Source organism: Rhinopithecus bieti, unplaced genomic scaffold (assembly GCF_001698545.2).
Source record: "Rhinopithecus bieti isolate Rb0 unplaced genomic scaffold, ASM169854v2 scaffold_33065, whole genome shotgun sequence".
In the NCBI taxonomy this organism is placed as follows: Eukaryota; Metazoa; Chordata; class Mammalia; order Primates; family Cercopithecidae; genus Rhinopithecus; species Rhinopithecus bieti.
In genome coordinates this window covers 278,528-292,222 of record NW_016814114.1, presented here as the reverse complement: position 1 = coordinate 292,222, position 13,695 = coordinate 278,528, and the positions used below count along the sequence as shown (strand labels likewise).

At 35.5% G+C, this 13,695-nt stretch overlaps 1 protein-coding gene across 1 annotated transcript in view; it reads right to left on the bottom strand.

The window, feature by feature from the left end:
* Nucleotides 1–13,695, bottom strand: part of OLFM3 (olfactomedin 3) — a 216,318-nt gene that overhangs the window by 188,661 nt on the left and 13,962 nt on the right. The window lies entirely within an intron of this gene.

Sequence of the window (13,695 nt, the reverse complement as noted above, 5' to 3'; positions counted from 1 at the left end):
TTTTTTTTTTTTTTTTAATTTGTTTAGCTTCAAGACCCCGTTTACACTGCATATATACATGGCTGTTATTGACTCTCCAGTAGTCAGCTTTTCTCCTTTCCCTAACTCGTAGAGGTTCTATACCACTAACAAAAAATTTAGTGGCTGGATCATGGTAGATGAAAAAAAAAAAAAAAAAAAAAAAGACATTGACAAATTTAACAATTATTTTCACCCATTATCAGGTCTATGTTTAATGCTTTTTAAATTTTTTAAATTTTATTTATTTATTTATTTATTTTTGCCAATGACTAGCACTTGGTCGTGTTTGTGGAAGGAATTAGTGCATGAGGGGGTAAATGGATTTTCGAGGGTTTTGAGTGTTTCCACACAAAGTATATTATTTGACATCAACCTTCTGATTGCTAATTATTTTTAGTAGGGTAACTAAGCTGTAAATATCTTTATATCATTCCTCAGCTCAATAATTTCATAGTTACTAAAGGAGTGTCTTAGAGATCCTGATCCCTTAATTGGACCAGTTTTACCCTCACTTTTTAGTTTTAGACATTGAAACAATGGCTCTTCTTTCATAATTTTATGTCGCTGTGGAGATGCTATAAAATTCCTCTTATCCAGGTTATAAGGACCCATAGTGTTCTGTCAATGTATTGCTGTGCTTCTGCTGGGTTTCTCGAAACAAAGCACTGCTTTAACCTAATTCTGACAGGGTCTACTAATGGTACATAACCCTACAACCAACGGATGCCTGTGCTCCGAACCAGGCTTGTGGCAGACAGTTTGCAAATACTAGATAGTTTTGACGTTTGCTTATCTATTTCTTTGTTTGGTCCTGGGTTCACAACTAGAGTATAAGCCCCATGTACTAGGGAATGTTCCTGATGTATTTCTGAGCCATGTTCTCTAGAAAATGGTGCAGGTTAAATTGGGAACGTGAAATAACATTTTTGTTGTTCTTCAGGGTTCTTCATTCTATCTTTCATAAAAGAGATGTCAGAAAGCTCTTTCTCAGTCACCTTTACCATGGCACTTGTCTCCTGAGTTGATTACGACTTTAACTCAACAATGAGAAGCCAATATAAACTCATCAGTTCATGGTCTGTGCAGGGACATGCTGTAAAGACGGAAGTAAATCATATAATTATCCCTGCTCCACAGGAAGCAAATTATTTCAATTATCTGAAATTAACTCTACATCTAGACTTCTCCTAGGTAAACAATTGCTGTTTGGGGACAGTGGTGTGGATATTGTCAGAAAACATTTATATTAACACTTACAGTGACACATTAACACACTTACATAGTCTCATGGATAGAAAGTAAATATCTGGCTAAATCACATACATGCATTTAGTTTCAGAAATGAAATTAAGCTTATTATCTGTATGCTGATGCTTTTATTTCTATGGAAATATAAGCAACATCCTGTGGACACTATATAATTAATAGTAAAACATTAAAACAAAAGTTTTCAGTTTTTAAAATATGTCTTTTTTTTGCGGTGGATAGAGAAATCTTTAAAACATATGAAATAGTTGGCTGTATTTTTTTTTTAAGGGAACAGGTTTTTTTTGGCAGTTGACTTACAGCCAGTCTTTTCTGTCAAAATATCAATGTTTTCTTGAGGATAAAAATAGTCTCATTGCAGCCAGCAAAATGTCATTTGAAACTACAAGTAACCACTGTCACAGAAAAGGTAAACCACTTATTATTAATGCTTGTAACACAACAAAGAGTACAATGATTTCAACAGAGATTGCTATTTCCACACAGCTCAGAGTTATCACAAGAGATAGCAGAAGTAAGGGGAAGGTAGCAGAATGTAGCCCATTGCACAGAGGCTACTATATTGAGGAAAGAATATTCAGGAGACACAGGGAGGAACGCAGCTTAGTACCCACACACAGAGAGTTGAAAATATCAGGGAAACAAAGATTATGCAAAAATCAAAGAAAGAGCATGTAAAAAAAGCAAAGTAAGAAAGAAACGACAGAAGAAAAAAATAGCAAACTTTTAAGGATTTTCTACAAGTTAACAAAAGTCTAGCTATACTTAAGTGGACATTATTAAATTCTAATGGGAGATTTTAATGTCTTTGAATAATTAATAAGGAGAGAGTAGAAAAGAACATAAGATTGAGACATGAAAGTCTCCAAAACACTCCAAAACAATACAGTCAATTTGCAATTGGTGATGTGTGGGTATTTCTGTTATTATTTTAAAATAAATTTACCAAATATAGGATTAAACAATTTTATTTGAGACAGAGTCTTGCTCTATCTGATTAAATAATTTTAAATTACTCCATTTTGTATTTAAATCCCACTTAAGGAACTCTGACCTGGTATTATCAGTAGCTGAACTACATTGTATCCAGGTAGACTGTAGTGACCATCTGGTCCCTGGACAGCTGCCCAAGACTGGACAGACTATTGCTGATTTTTAGCTGCACCCATGCCTTTTTCACCAAATGGAGAGGATTTACATAATTGGTAACCTAAAAAGAGACAATTACACACAGATACAAATACTAATACAGTAATAGAATTAGCTATCAGGCTATAATTGGTGTTAGTGTTTTTGCTTATTTCTGTCTTGTTGTGTTTTAGATGCTGCCAGAAACTAGTATCTCATGTACTTCCCATAATAATCTTATAAGTCAGGCTTCATTTTTTCCCTAAATTTGTATATAAGTAAACTGAGGCTTGTAGAAGTTTGTAATTTCTCAAGATTTTACTGCTAATAAGTATACACTCAAAAATATCATCTCCATATCATGAGTTTTTAACCACTATGGTATATTCTGTAAATTAGAAAAATAATTTGAAGTCTTTACCATATAATGGACTCCAAGAAATATAACTTTTCCTTTCTTCCCTTCTAAGAATCTAAATTATTCTAAGAATCTCAAAACTCTTAACACATACATTAAAGATTTACTTGGTTTGATAGTAAGGTATATTTTATTAGAAGCAATACAAAGTGGAAAGGTGCCTTTATAGGTGTATATATCCCCTAGCTCGTGGACAATTTTAAAACCTTTCCTGAATAATTTGCCCTAAACAATGCTTTCAATAAAAATTAGGTGATAGTAAACTAGAAATTTCCAGAGTAAAAAACTACTCTGGAAATCTCAGTAGTAGTTATACAAACTATGTGTTTTAACAATTTTTCAGAAGGTAGAATTAACATCTTTTATTAAAATGGAAGAATATGAAAGCATTTATAATTAAATAAAATGAATTAGGCGATTATAATCAACACTTTTCTCATTTGAAACATTTTCACCATAGCAGTTGGAGAAACTTTTCACGTGATTATTAAAATGGTCATTTTAAGTTAATTTTTGAGTTTTTGGAGATATTCTACCTTGCTTAAGAGTCAGAACAAAAAGTCACATTTAGATCTGTTTGTATTTCTCTTTTCCTTCAATACTGACTGTGATTATGAATAAATACCAAATGGCTCATGAGTACAAAAAGAGCATAGAGAGTTGGAACAAACTAAAATCACAACATCTGGGAGACCTGAACTGAACATGTGCTCAGCAAAGATTTGTTGGATTAAAATACATTTCAGAATTGGGAGGGACATTAAGGATCACTTGTTAGTTGAATTCTATCCTACTTTATGCAAAAGAATTTTTAATAGCAGAAGTGATGTATAGATGATCTGTGAATAAAAAAGATTTTTTTTTTTTTTTTTTTTTTTTTGAGACAGAGTCTGGCTCTGTTGCCCAGGCTGGAGTGCAGTGGTCGGATCTCAGCTCACTGCAAGCTCCGCCTCCTGGGTTTACACCATTCTCCTGCCTCAGCCTCCCGAGTAGCTGGGACTACAGGCACCCACCACCTCACCCGGCTAGTTTTTTTGTACTTTTTAGTAGACACAGGGTTTCACCAAAAGACAGAATATTTAAAATGGCTTCCTTTCACCTCTCTTTAGTCAACTCTCATGGCAAATCAATGGTTGCTATATTTTTTTAATAGTTGTGCTCATGATTTGTTCCATCAAATATAGCCTTTTACGTTTAGAAGGGTCTTTGTGTTTTTTTTTTTCTCTCTTTTTTTCTCATGAACATAAACACTTTAACATCATTGCTTCATAAATTAACCTGAAAACATTAAACTTCATGAAGAGGGGTTAGGAACAGGTAGAGAGTTTATGAAAAATAATATGTTTATACTTTGTTTCTTTCTCATAACATATACTGGAATCATGTAAAGTTGAATAAGATGAACTGAATAGGTAACATCAGGTTACAGATTTAGTACATTAGTTACAAGGTAGAACATATAGCATGAGCAATATTTTTTGAAGACTAATTTACTGAAAAATAAGTTACTGTTTATCTTGCATTTACTAAATACCAGGGCAGTGGATTCAGTTCAAAATGTTATGTGATTTAATGTTTATGTAGTCCCTTGAGGGAAGTATTATTTTCCCAATTGTATTATGGAGAAACGTGTGATTTGGAGAGAAGTAACATGCTTCAAATGAGACAAGTCTTTTATTGTAATTTCAAACAAAAAAAAATTATTTATTATAATTTTGCATCATTTGAACCACATAATAATTCCCACAAAGATTAAAGATAAGATACAGAGAAGAAAAGGTATGAGCTTTCTTAGAGTAAATGAAATTTTCAGTAGGACTTTAAATTATATGAAAAAATAATTTTAAATTGTTATGTGTATTTAATTGATAGGATAATTTGAAAGTCACCTCATTTAGTTTTTCAATGAGTTTTAAGAATATGTTTAAGACAACAGCTCAAATAAAATTCATAGAATTATCTTAGGTTATTATGTAATTTATAAATAATAAAGTACATTAAAAAAATTATGTAATTTATGTCACTCACTTACTTTTTCTAGAATTAATGTAATTAGTTTTGATCATTGAGGTTTCACTCTTTAGTAGTTACCAGATCAAACTCTTGCTCTTTTACGCCAAACATATATATGCTCACACAGACAGGCACTTGAATTTTTTCACTTTCAGATTTATAGCTCAACAACATTGCAGTACTTTACGTACTCCTTTCATTCTATTATATCATCCCATAGCAAGGGAAATGGGAAGAATGTCACATAGGTCTTTTTTTTTTTTTTTTTCTTGCTTTAGTCACATAAAACTAAAGTTAACATTTTTCTTCTTTTATGTTTGTTGGATAATTAGAAAGACATTGTATAATAGATTAAGAGTCATATGTGATCCACGTCTCTTTAGGCATGAGTTAGAGCAGAAATAAATTGCTAAATGTAACAAATGACAAGTTTATTTCCATTAACGTAGTATATTTAAATTAAATTTTATTTTGGTCTTAGAATTTTAGAATGAACAAAAGTGAACCCTATTCTTCTGTATGTCTCGCAGGGGGCTGCAGAAATAATACATTCTCTTAGACGTGGGTTAATTTTTACATTGCTTTAAAGATGTTCCAAGGGAATTTTCAGTGTGGAGTTTTGACTAAATGTTGTTAAAATATACAGTCTTACCTGCTGTCTACTCTGCCCTTCTTTCATAGTTATATCATATCCACCTCTAACACTCAATGGATGAGTCTTCCCTTGAGTAAAATATGACCACTGATATGGTTTGGCTCTGTGTCCCCACTTAAATCTCACCTCAAATTGTAACTCTCGTAATCCCCATGTTTCAAGGGTGGGACAAGGTGGAGGTAATTGGATCATGGGGCGGTTTCCCTCCCCATGCTGTTCTCATGATAGTGAGTGAATTCTCATGAGATCTGATGGTTTTATAAGCATCTGGTGTTTCCCCTGCTTTCACTAACTTCATCCTGCTGCCTTGTGAAAAAGGTGCCTGCTTCTCCTTTACCTGCTACCATAACTGTAAGTTTCCTGAGGCTTCCCCAGCAATGTAGAATGATTTCAGAGAATGTATGGAAATGCCTGGATGTCCAGGTAGAAGTTTGCTGCAGAAGTGGAATCCTCATGGAAGACCTCTGCTAGGGCAGTGCAGAAGGGAAATGTGGGGTTGCAGCCCCATACAGAGTCTCTACTGGGGCACTACCTTGTGGAGCTGTGAGAAGAGGGCCACCATCTTCCAGACCCCATAATGGTAAATCCACTGACGGCTTGTACTGTGCACCTGGAAAAGCTGCAGGCACTCAATGCCAGCCACTGAAAGCAGCTGGGAGTGAGGCTGTACCCTGCAAAGCCACAGGGATGGAGCTTCCAAAGGCCATGGGAGCTCATCACTTGCATCAGCATGACCTGGATGTGAGACATGGAGTCAAAGGAGATTATTTTGGAAGCTTAAGGTTTACAGACTGCCCTTTAGATTTCAGAGCTGCGTGGGGCCTATAGCCCCATTGTTTTGGCCAATGTTTTCCATTTGGAATGGGAGCATTTATCCAATGCCTGTACTCCCATTGTATCTAGTAACTAAGTTGCTCTAGATTTTTATTCTCATAGGCAGAAGGGACTTGCCTTGTCTCAGATGATACTTTGGAGTTTGGACTTTTGAGTTAGTGCCTGAATGAGTTAAGACTTTGGGGGACTGTTGGGAAGGCATGATTGGTTTTGAAATATGAAAAGAAATGAGATTTGGGAAGGGCCGGGGTGGAATGGTATGGTTTGGCTGTGTCCACACCCAAATCTCACCTCAAATTATAATCCCCATAATCTCCATATGTCAAGGGTGGGACCAAGTGGAGGTGATTGGATCATGGGGGTAGTGTCCTCCATGGTGTTTTCAAGATAGTGAGTGAGTTCTCATGAGATCTGATGGTTTTATAAGCATCTGACATTTTCCCTGCTTGCAGTCACTCTGTCCTGCCACCCTGTGAAAAAGGTGCCCACCTCTCCTTTGCCTTCTGCTATGATTGTAAGTTTTCTGAGGCCTCCCCAGCAATGTGGAACTGTGAGTCAATTAAACCTATTTCCTTTATAAATTATTCAGTCTTGGGTATTTCTTCACCACGGTGTGAGAATGCACTAACACAACCACCTAGGGTAAATCTGGCCCAGAGTGAGAAGGAAGGGAGTGATACATCCTCCCACTTTGTATTATATTTTGTGTTGAATGCCCTCCAACTAGTTTATGGCTTTGTGCATTTTCCACATCAGAAGAAAATTGGACTAACTAAACCTTTTCATAGGGTCAGTGAAAAAAAAAACTAGTTCCTGGGGAAAACTCAGGCTTGTCTTTAAATGCATATGAAAGATTCATTACCGATTTAGTTCAGACTGCAACAAGTGAGGAACTCACAATCAATCATTAGTGACATTTCCTCATGTCTGCTCATTTCTCTGAAAATATTTTTCACCTTTTAACTTCTACTGAAATCTGATTCTCCTCTGAACACACAGCTGCCCCAAAAGAACTCTCAAACCCTTTGCCACACTTCTGTCACTGAGCCTGGCAGTGTGAAAAGCTGTCCTCCTTGCTCCTAATTGCAGTTTTCAGGACATTATTCTTTTCTTCTCCCTACAGATAACTCATCCTCCCTCTCAGCTGCTGACCATGCTTCCTATTTCACCGAGAAAATGAAAGCAATTACAAGGGAGCTTCCACGCACTCACACACTCTTAGCTGAACTGCCAACAATATTTGTATCATATACTTTGTCTTCCCACCTGTTCTTCTAAAGGAAGTCTCTGCATTCCCATTTTAAAACAAATCTCTCATGTATCGTTCCAATCAGCATCATAGTAGAGTGTTATTTCTTCCATTTTAGACATTAACAAAAACAAACATGTCTGACGCCATTTTCTCCTCTAGGTATACTTTATTTCTCCTTTCTTTTACAGCAAAACTCCTCAGAATTCTCCAGTTTCATGGGCTTAAAAACTGTCTGCACACTAATGATTCTCAAAATGATATATTCCATTCAGACATCTCCCCTGAACTTCAAATAACAGCTGCCTACTCTACAATTCCACTTGGATGTCTAATAAACATTTCAAACTTACTTACATGTTCAAAATCAAACTCCTGATCTTCTCTCTCATTTACCAAAATTTCCCATCTTAAGAAACATATTCCCTTCCAGTTGTGAAAATTTTGGGAAGTTTTTGGCTCAAGCCAAAAAATTTGGAGTCATCCATGACTCTTCCATTTTAGCTAATGTCAACATTAACCTAGTTATTTTATATCACCTGCTCTCTTAACTCCCTCCCTTACCACCAAAAGCAAATTTTTCCCACAGAAGGCAAAAATGGTTCTTTTAAGACATAAATCATGTCATGTCACATCTGTGCTCAAAACTCACAATATCTTTCCATGTCAATCAGAATTCTTAAAACCACCCACAGAGATCCATGTGATCTAACCTTCTGATAAATCACTGATCTCATTTCCTGCTGGTCTCATTCTTGCTCCTTCTAGTTGAAGTTCACTATCCTTCTTGCCCTTTTCCAAACATTCCACATATGCTCTTGGCTTATTGAATTTATACTTAAAATTGCCTACTTGGAACAATTTATCTCAAGTATCTACGAAATACTTCTCCACCTTCGTCACATCTTCGCTTTCAAGTATTGTGTGTACCATGATACTGATTCCAATCATTTGTCCCTGCACTACAATATGCCACTGTTTCTCTCTCATCTGTATTGTTTTCCCTCCATGTGATGTTTTACTATCTTACATATGTTTTTGCTTGTTTGTTTATTATTTGTTCTCAACTATTTTGTAAGCTTTAGGACAGAAATTTGTGTCTTCTTGGTCACTGCTGTATCCTTAGATCTTAGATACAAGTACATGGCAGACATTCTGAAAATACATTGAAAAATTTTGACCATAAATCCTTGGTAATACAGTTGTCATGTAATTGATGATTGGAACCAATATCAAACATGTATAGCAGGCTTACTCTGGTCATTTTGTTATTTTTTTCTATAACATACCAAACCATTACACATGATTTGAACTTTTTTGCCTAAATTGTAGCATTATGATGGAGTTTTATTGTATTTATAGAATGAATAAAATAATGAAAGAAAGGATTTGAAGAAGTAATAAAGGAAGGAAGTGGGGAAGGGAGGAAAGAAGGAAAGACATTGAAATATAAGAAAGATATGAGTGAAATAATTACTCTTATCCCAAGATGAATAAACACTGAAAAAACATTGATCGTTCGAATCTGAAATCAAAATGACTAAAATGTTTTAGGTTATGCTAAATTGAAGGTCAGTTTAATCAAGCCAGAGTCATCTATAGTAGAAGATTCTTTATTTGGGGGAACCTCCCCAACAACAGACTTATTATAAAAGAATTCATAAAAAATTAAATAATTGATTAATATGCATGTATGGTGATGGTGATGGAATCTACAGTGCAAAGAATCTTCACTTATAATTATCTTGGAGTGCAATCAGTGTAATTTCAACAAGCAGAGACAATCACAATAAAATCATGGAGACCTTGAGGTAAGATATGCATTGGGATTCCTCTCCGTAATTTTTGTTTAGATGATTAAAATAAATAGATGGTCCCATAGCTAGCTAGGTACGTAAACACAGACAGAGACAGGAAGATAAAGATAGAGAATATAGAGACACTTATAGTTTTTAAAATATTTTACTACTGTGATGGTAAATTTTATGTGTCAACTTGACCGGGCTATGGAGTTCCCAGATATTTGAACAAAGAATATTTTGCATGCATATGTGAAGGTGCTTCCAAAGGATATTAAAATTTGAATTGGTAGGTTGAGTAAAGTAAATTAACTTCTCTAATGTGGGTGAGCCTCTTCCAATCTGGTGCAGGCCTGCATGGAACAATAAACCTGAGCAGAAGAGAACTGCTCCTTCCTGACTGCTTTTGAGTGTGGCTATCCATTTTTTCCTGCATTCATCCATGAGCTGGAACATTGGCTCTTCCTGGTTCTTCACCCTCCAGAACATCTGACTAGAACTACACCCTCTCCTTGGTGTCCAGCTCGCTAAATGAAGATCTGGGACTTATCCACCTACCTAATCATGTGAGCCAAATTCTTTAATGAGTGTCACTCTCTGCCCCTGTCTTTCTTTGTTTCTCTACACACACACACACACACACACACACACACACACACACAATTTATATATTGGTTGTTTCTCTGGAGAACCCCTAATAGTACAACTAAAGTGTGTGTTTTTTAAATTTGTTTTTTTACCTGTTGTTTGGAGTTAAGATAACTAAATTCCATAAATATTTTTAATCTGGTACAGGTTAAGTCCTGAAATATTTGAGTAATTATACTTTTATCATTTTAATGCCACCAGTGGCTCTCTTTCTTTTACATCTTCATCAGCCTTTTTTGCATCTCACATAATTAGGGATAAGAAAAACTCAAGTCATGTAAAAAAGCTCTTCAGTGTTTCACAGGCTTGTACATCTCTTTGACTTCATACATGCTATTGCCATATACTGGAATACTTTTTCATTCTTCATTGTCTAGTTAACCTTTCTTTAAGGATTCCTGTCCCCAGGGAACTCTCTCTGTGCTCCATTCTGCTATAGGTCCCCCACCCTCAATCCTGCCACATTCTCTCTTTGTGTCTTATACAAGTTTCTGCTGTGAGACATGTCATCCTATACTATAATTATTAATAAACATCTTTGGGTCCTCCAAGTGTTAAGCACTTCAGAAGGGTAGAAACTGTACAAAAACATGTTTTATGTCCAACTCCTAAAATAGTGCCAGTTGTAAATATTTATATTTATTGAAAAAGTAGTTACCACATAAATACTAATAGTCCAGTCTATCCCATGTGATAATTTAGAACATTGAAAATCTTTAATACCTGAACTAATTATATTCTTCTTCAATAATTTTCTTTATAAATTTTCTTAAACCTAAAAGCAATTCTCAATTATCTGCAATTAAATAAGCAAACTCAAAAACACAAATTTTTTTTTTTCCCAATTGCACATGAAAGAGGAAATCCTGGATATGTTTTAAGACATGTGTCACTAAGCAATCATCATTTATTTGCCTGTTCTTTATGAAATATGCATTGGTTTTCTAAACAAAATTGCTTTCATTGGAAGACTTGCCAGTGCCTTTGGTAGATCACATTTTGACTGATAACAGCGATGGAGAAGGAAAAAGATGGAATCATAGTCATCCTTGTATTGAATCACGGGTAGCCTGCTTATTTGTATTTTCACCAAAAAAAGTAGATTACAAAACAATATAAAGAAGTTTTCATCCAGTGCTTTTAAAAGACCTATGATGGCAAAGAAATGAAATTCTTAGGCCGGCTCAATGGCTCACATCTGTAACGCCAGCACCATAGGAGGCCAAAGTGGGTAGATCACTTGAGGTCAGGAGTTTGGGGCAACATGGAGAAACCACGGCTCTACAAAAAACACAAAAATTAGCTGAGCGTGGTGCCGCAGGCTTGTAATGCCAGCTACTCGGGAGGCTGAGGCCTAGAATTGTCTGAGCCTGGAGGGCAGAGGTTGCAGTGAGCCGAGATGACACCACTGCACTCTAGCCTGGGCAACAAAAGGACAAACACGAGACTCTGTCTCAAAGACAAACAAATAAACAAAGAAACAAACAAAAAGTTCTTAGATTGCAGGTGAGATTCTATAGGCAGATTTTTACCTAACAACAAAATGATTTATTTTTTATATTATAAATGTCAATCAGGGAAAACCTAAACTTTTCATGTAATTCACTTAGGGCTATGTGTAATCCAGTTATAGCCTACTTCAATAAGCAGTTTTGTTTGTTTGTTTGTTTGTTTGTTTGTTTGTTTTTAGAAGGCGTCTTGCTGTGTCTCTCAGACTAGAGTGCAGAGGCGCCATCTTGGCTCATGGCAACCTAGGCCTCCAACGGTTCTAGCGATTCTCCTGCCTCAGCCTCCCGAGTAGCTGGAACTACAAGCGTCTGCACCATGCCCAGCTAATTTTTTTTTTGTATTTTTAGTAGAGAGGGGTTTCACCATGTTGGCCAGGTTGGTCTCGAACTCCTGACCTCAGGTGATCCTCCCACCTAGGCCTCCCAAAGTGCTGGAATTACAGGCTTGAGTCACTGTGCCCGGCTGCAATTTTTCATTTCTATATTAGCTATCTTCTTTTATAATACTTAGACCACACTGTAATTTATGTCTATGGTCTTTCTAGTTTTCATATTCACAATCATAGACTCTAGCATTATTTGCCTGATTATGTTTGTACACATTAATTAATGAGGCAATTGCCAGTTATTACTAATATATATAAGCCAGTGTATTAGTTTCTATTGTTGCTGTAACAAATTACCACAAACCTAATGGTTTAGAACAACACAAATTTATTACAGTTCTGGCAGACAAAAACCTGAAGACTTTTACGAGCTTAAAATCAAACTGTCAGTAGGGCTGCATTCCTTTCTAAAAGGTCTCTGGAAGCATCCATTTCTTCTTGCTTTCCAGCTTCTAGAGGCAGCCTGCATGGGTTGGCTTGTGCATCATTTCCCCATTTTAAAAGTGCATCTCCCCAATCTCTGCTTTTGTCATCCTTGCTTCTTTTTCTGATTCTGGGTCTCCAGTCTTCCTCTCAAAAGGACCATTTTGATTATATTGAGCTTACCCAGAAAATCCAGGATCATATTCTTATCTCAAGATCCCTACTTTAGTCACATCTACAAATTCCGTTTGGTATGGAAGTTAACATATGCATAGATTTTGCGGATTAGAATGCAAACATCTTTGGAAGGATGTTATTTTGTCTACCACAGTTAGTATGCAATTTTTATTATATTTTGCCAAAAAACCATAACACAGTAGCAGTAAATATCATTAGAAGTACGTGTAACTCAATATAGAAACTTTCCCGTAATTATTTCTGATTAAAAATAAACCCTATTCCTTGAATACTGTTCTATTCCCCAATATTAGAAACATATAGACAGAAGCTAGATAACTATCCATCAGTTATGTTATAGATTTGAAATAGAGGTTCTCTCTATTTTCTTATAACTTTAGCCATCTCTTTTGCTTTAACTTTCATAAAGACAGTAGAAATACAAAGTCATTTACTCATTAATCTTTCAATTAAATTTGCAAAAACTAATGAAAGGGAAGATACAGAATACATGTTAAATATGCCGTAATGCTTGGGATGTGAAATGAGCTTATATATTTTTGTATTTTTTTGTGTGTGTCACTATATGCATACAATGAATTGCGGTGATTTTTCTCCAAGACTTTAATTCTGATTTTCAGCAAAATGAAAGCAATATACATTTTTATCTTTAACTTAGTCAATTTGAAAGGCTATGAGCAGAAGTAAAATGAATGAAAAAAATAATGAGCTATATTTTTGAGAGACTGATGTGCCCCATTTCAGGATGACCTACCAAAAATATAAGAGCATTTGGTGGTTCAACATACTCATCTCGTACATGAGGAAATGGAAAGCACAAAACTTCAGTGACTTGCCCGGGGCCATACAACTAGATAGTTACAGAGCTGTTATAAGGTCCCTGCTTTGCTAACTCCTAATTTGGTACTCTGTCCACAATACCATAAACTTTTCAATATCCTACTTAGTATATGATTGTCTCTGATTTGGTATAATTTCTCTTTTCCTTAATCTCCATTTTGTATACGAAATTAATATTATTTAGTTGAGTCTCTTGAGAGGGAAATAAGATCTTTTCCAATATCATTACGTACAAATAGACCAAATGCAGTCAAGCTTGTTTCCTCTTTCTCTGCAAAGTTCAGATTTAAGTAGGGAAAGAAAAGGAGC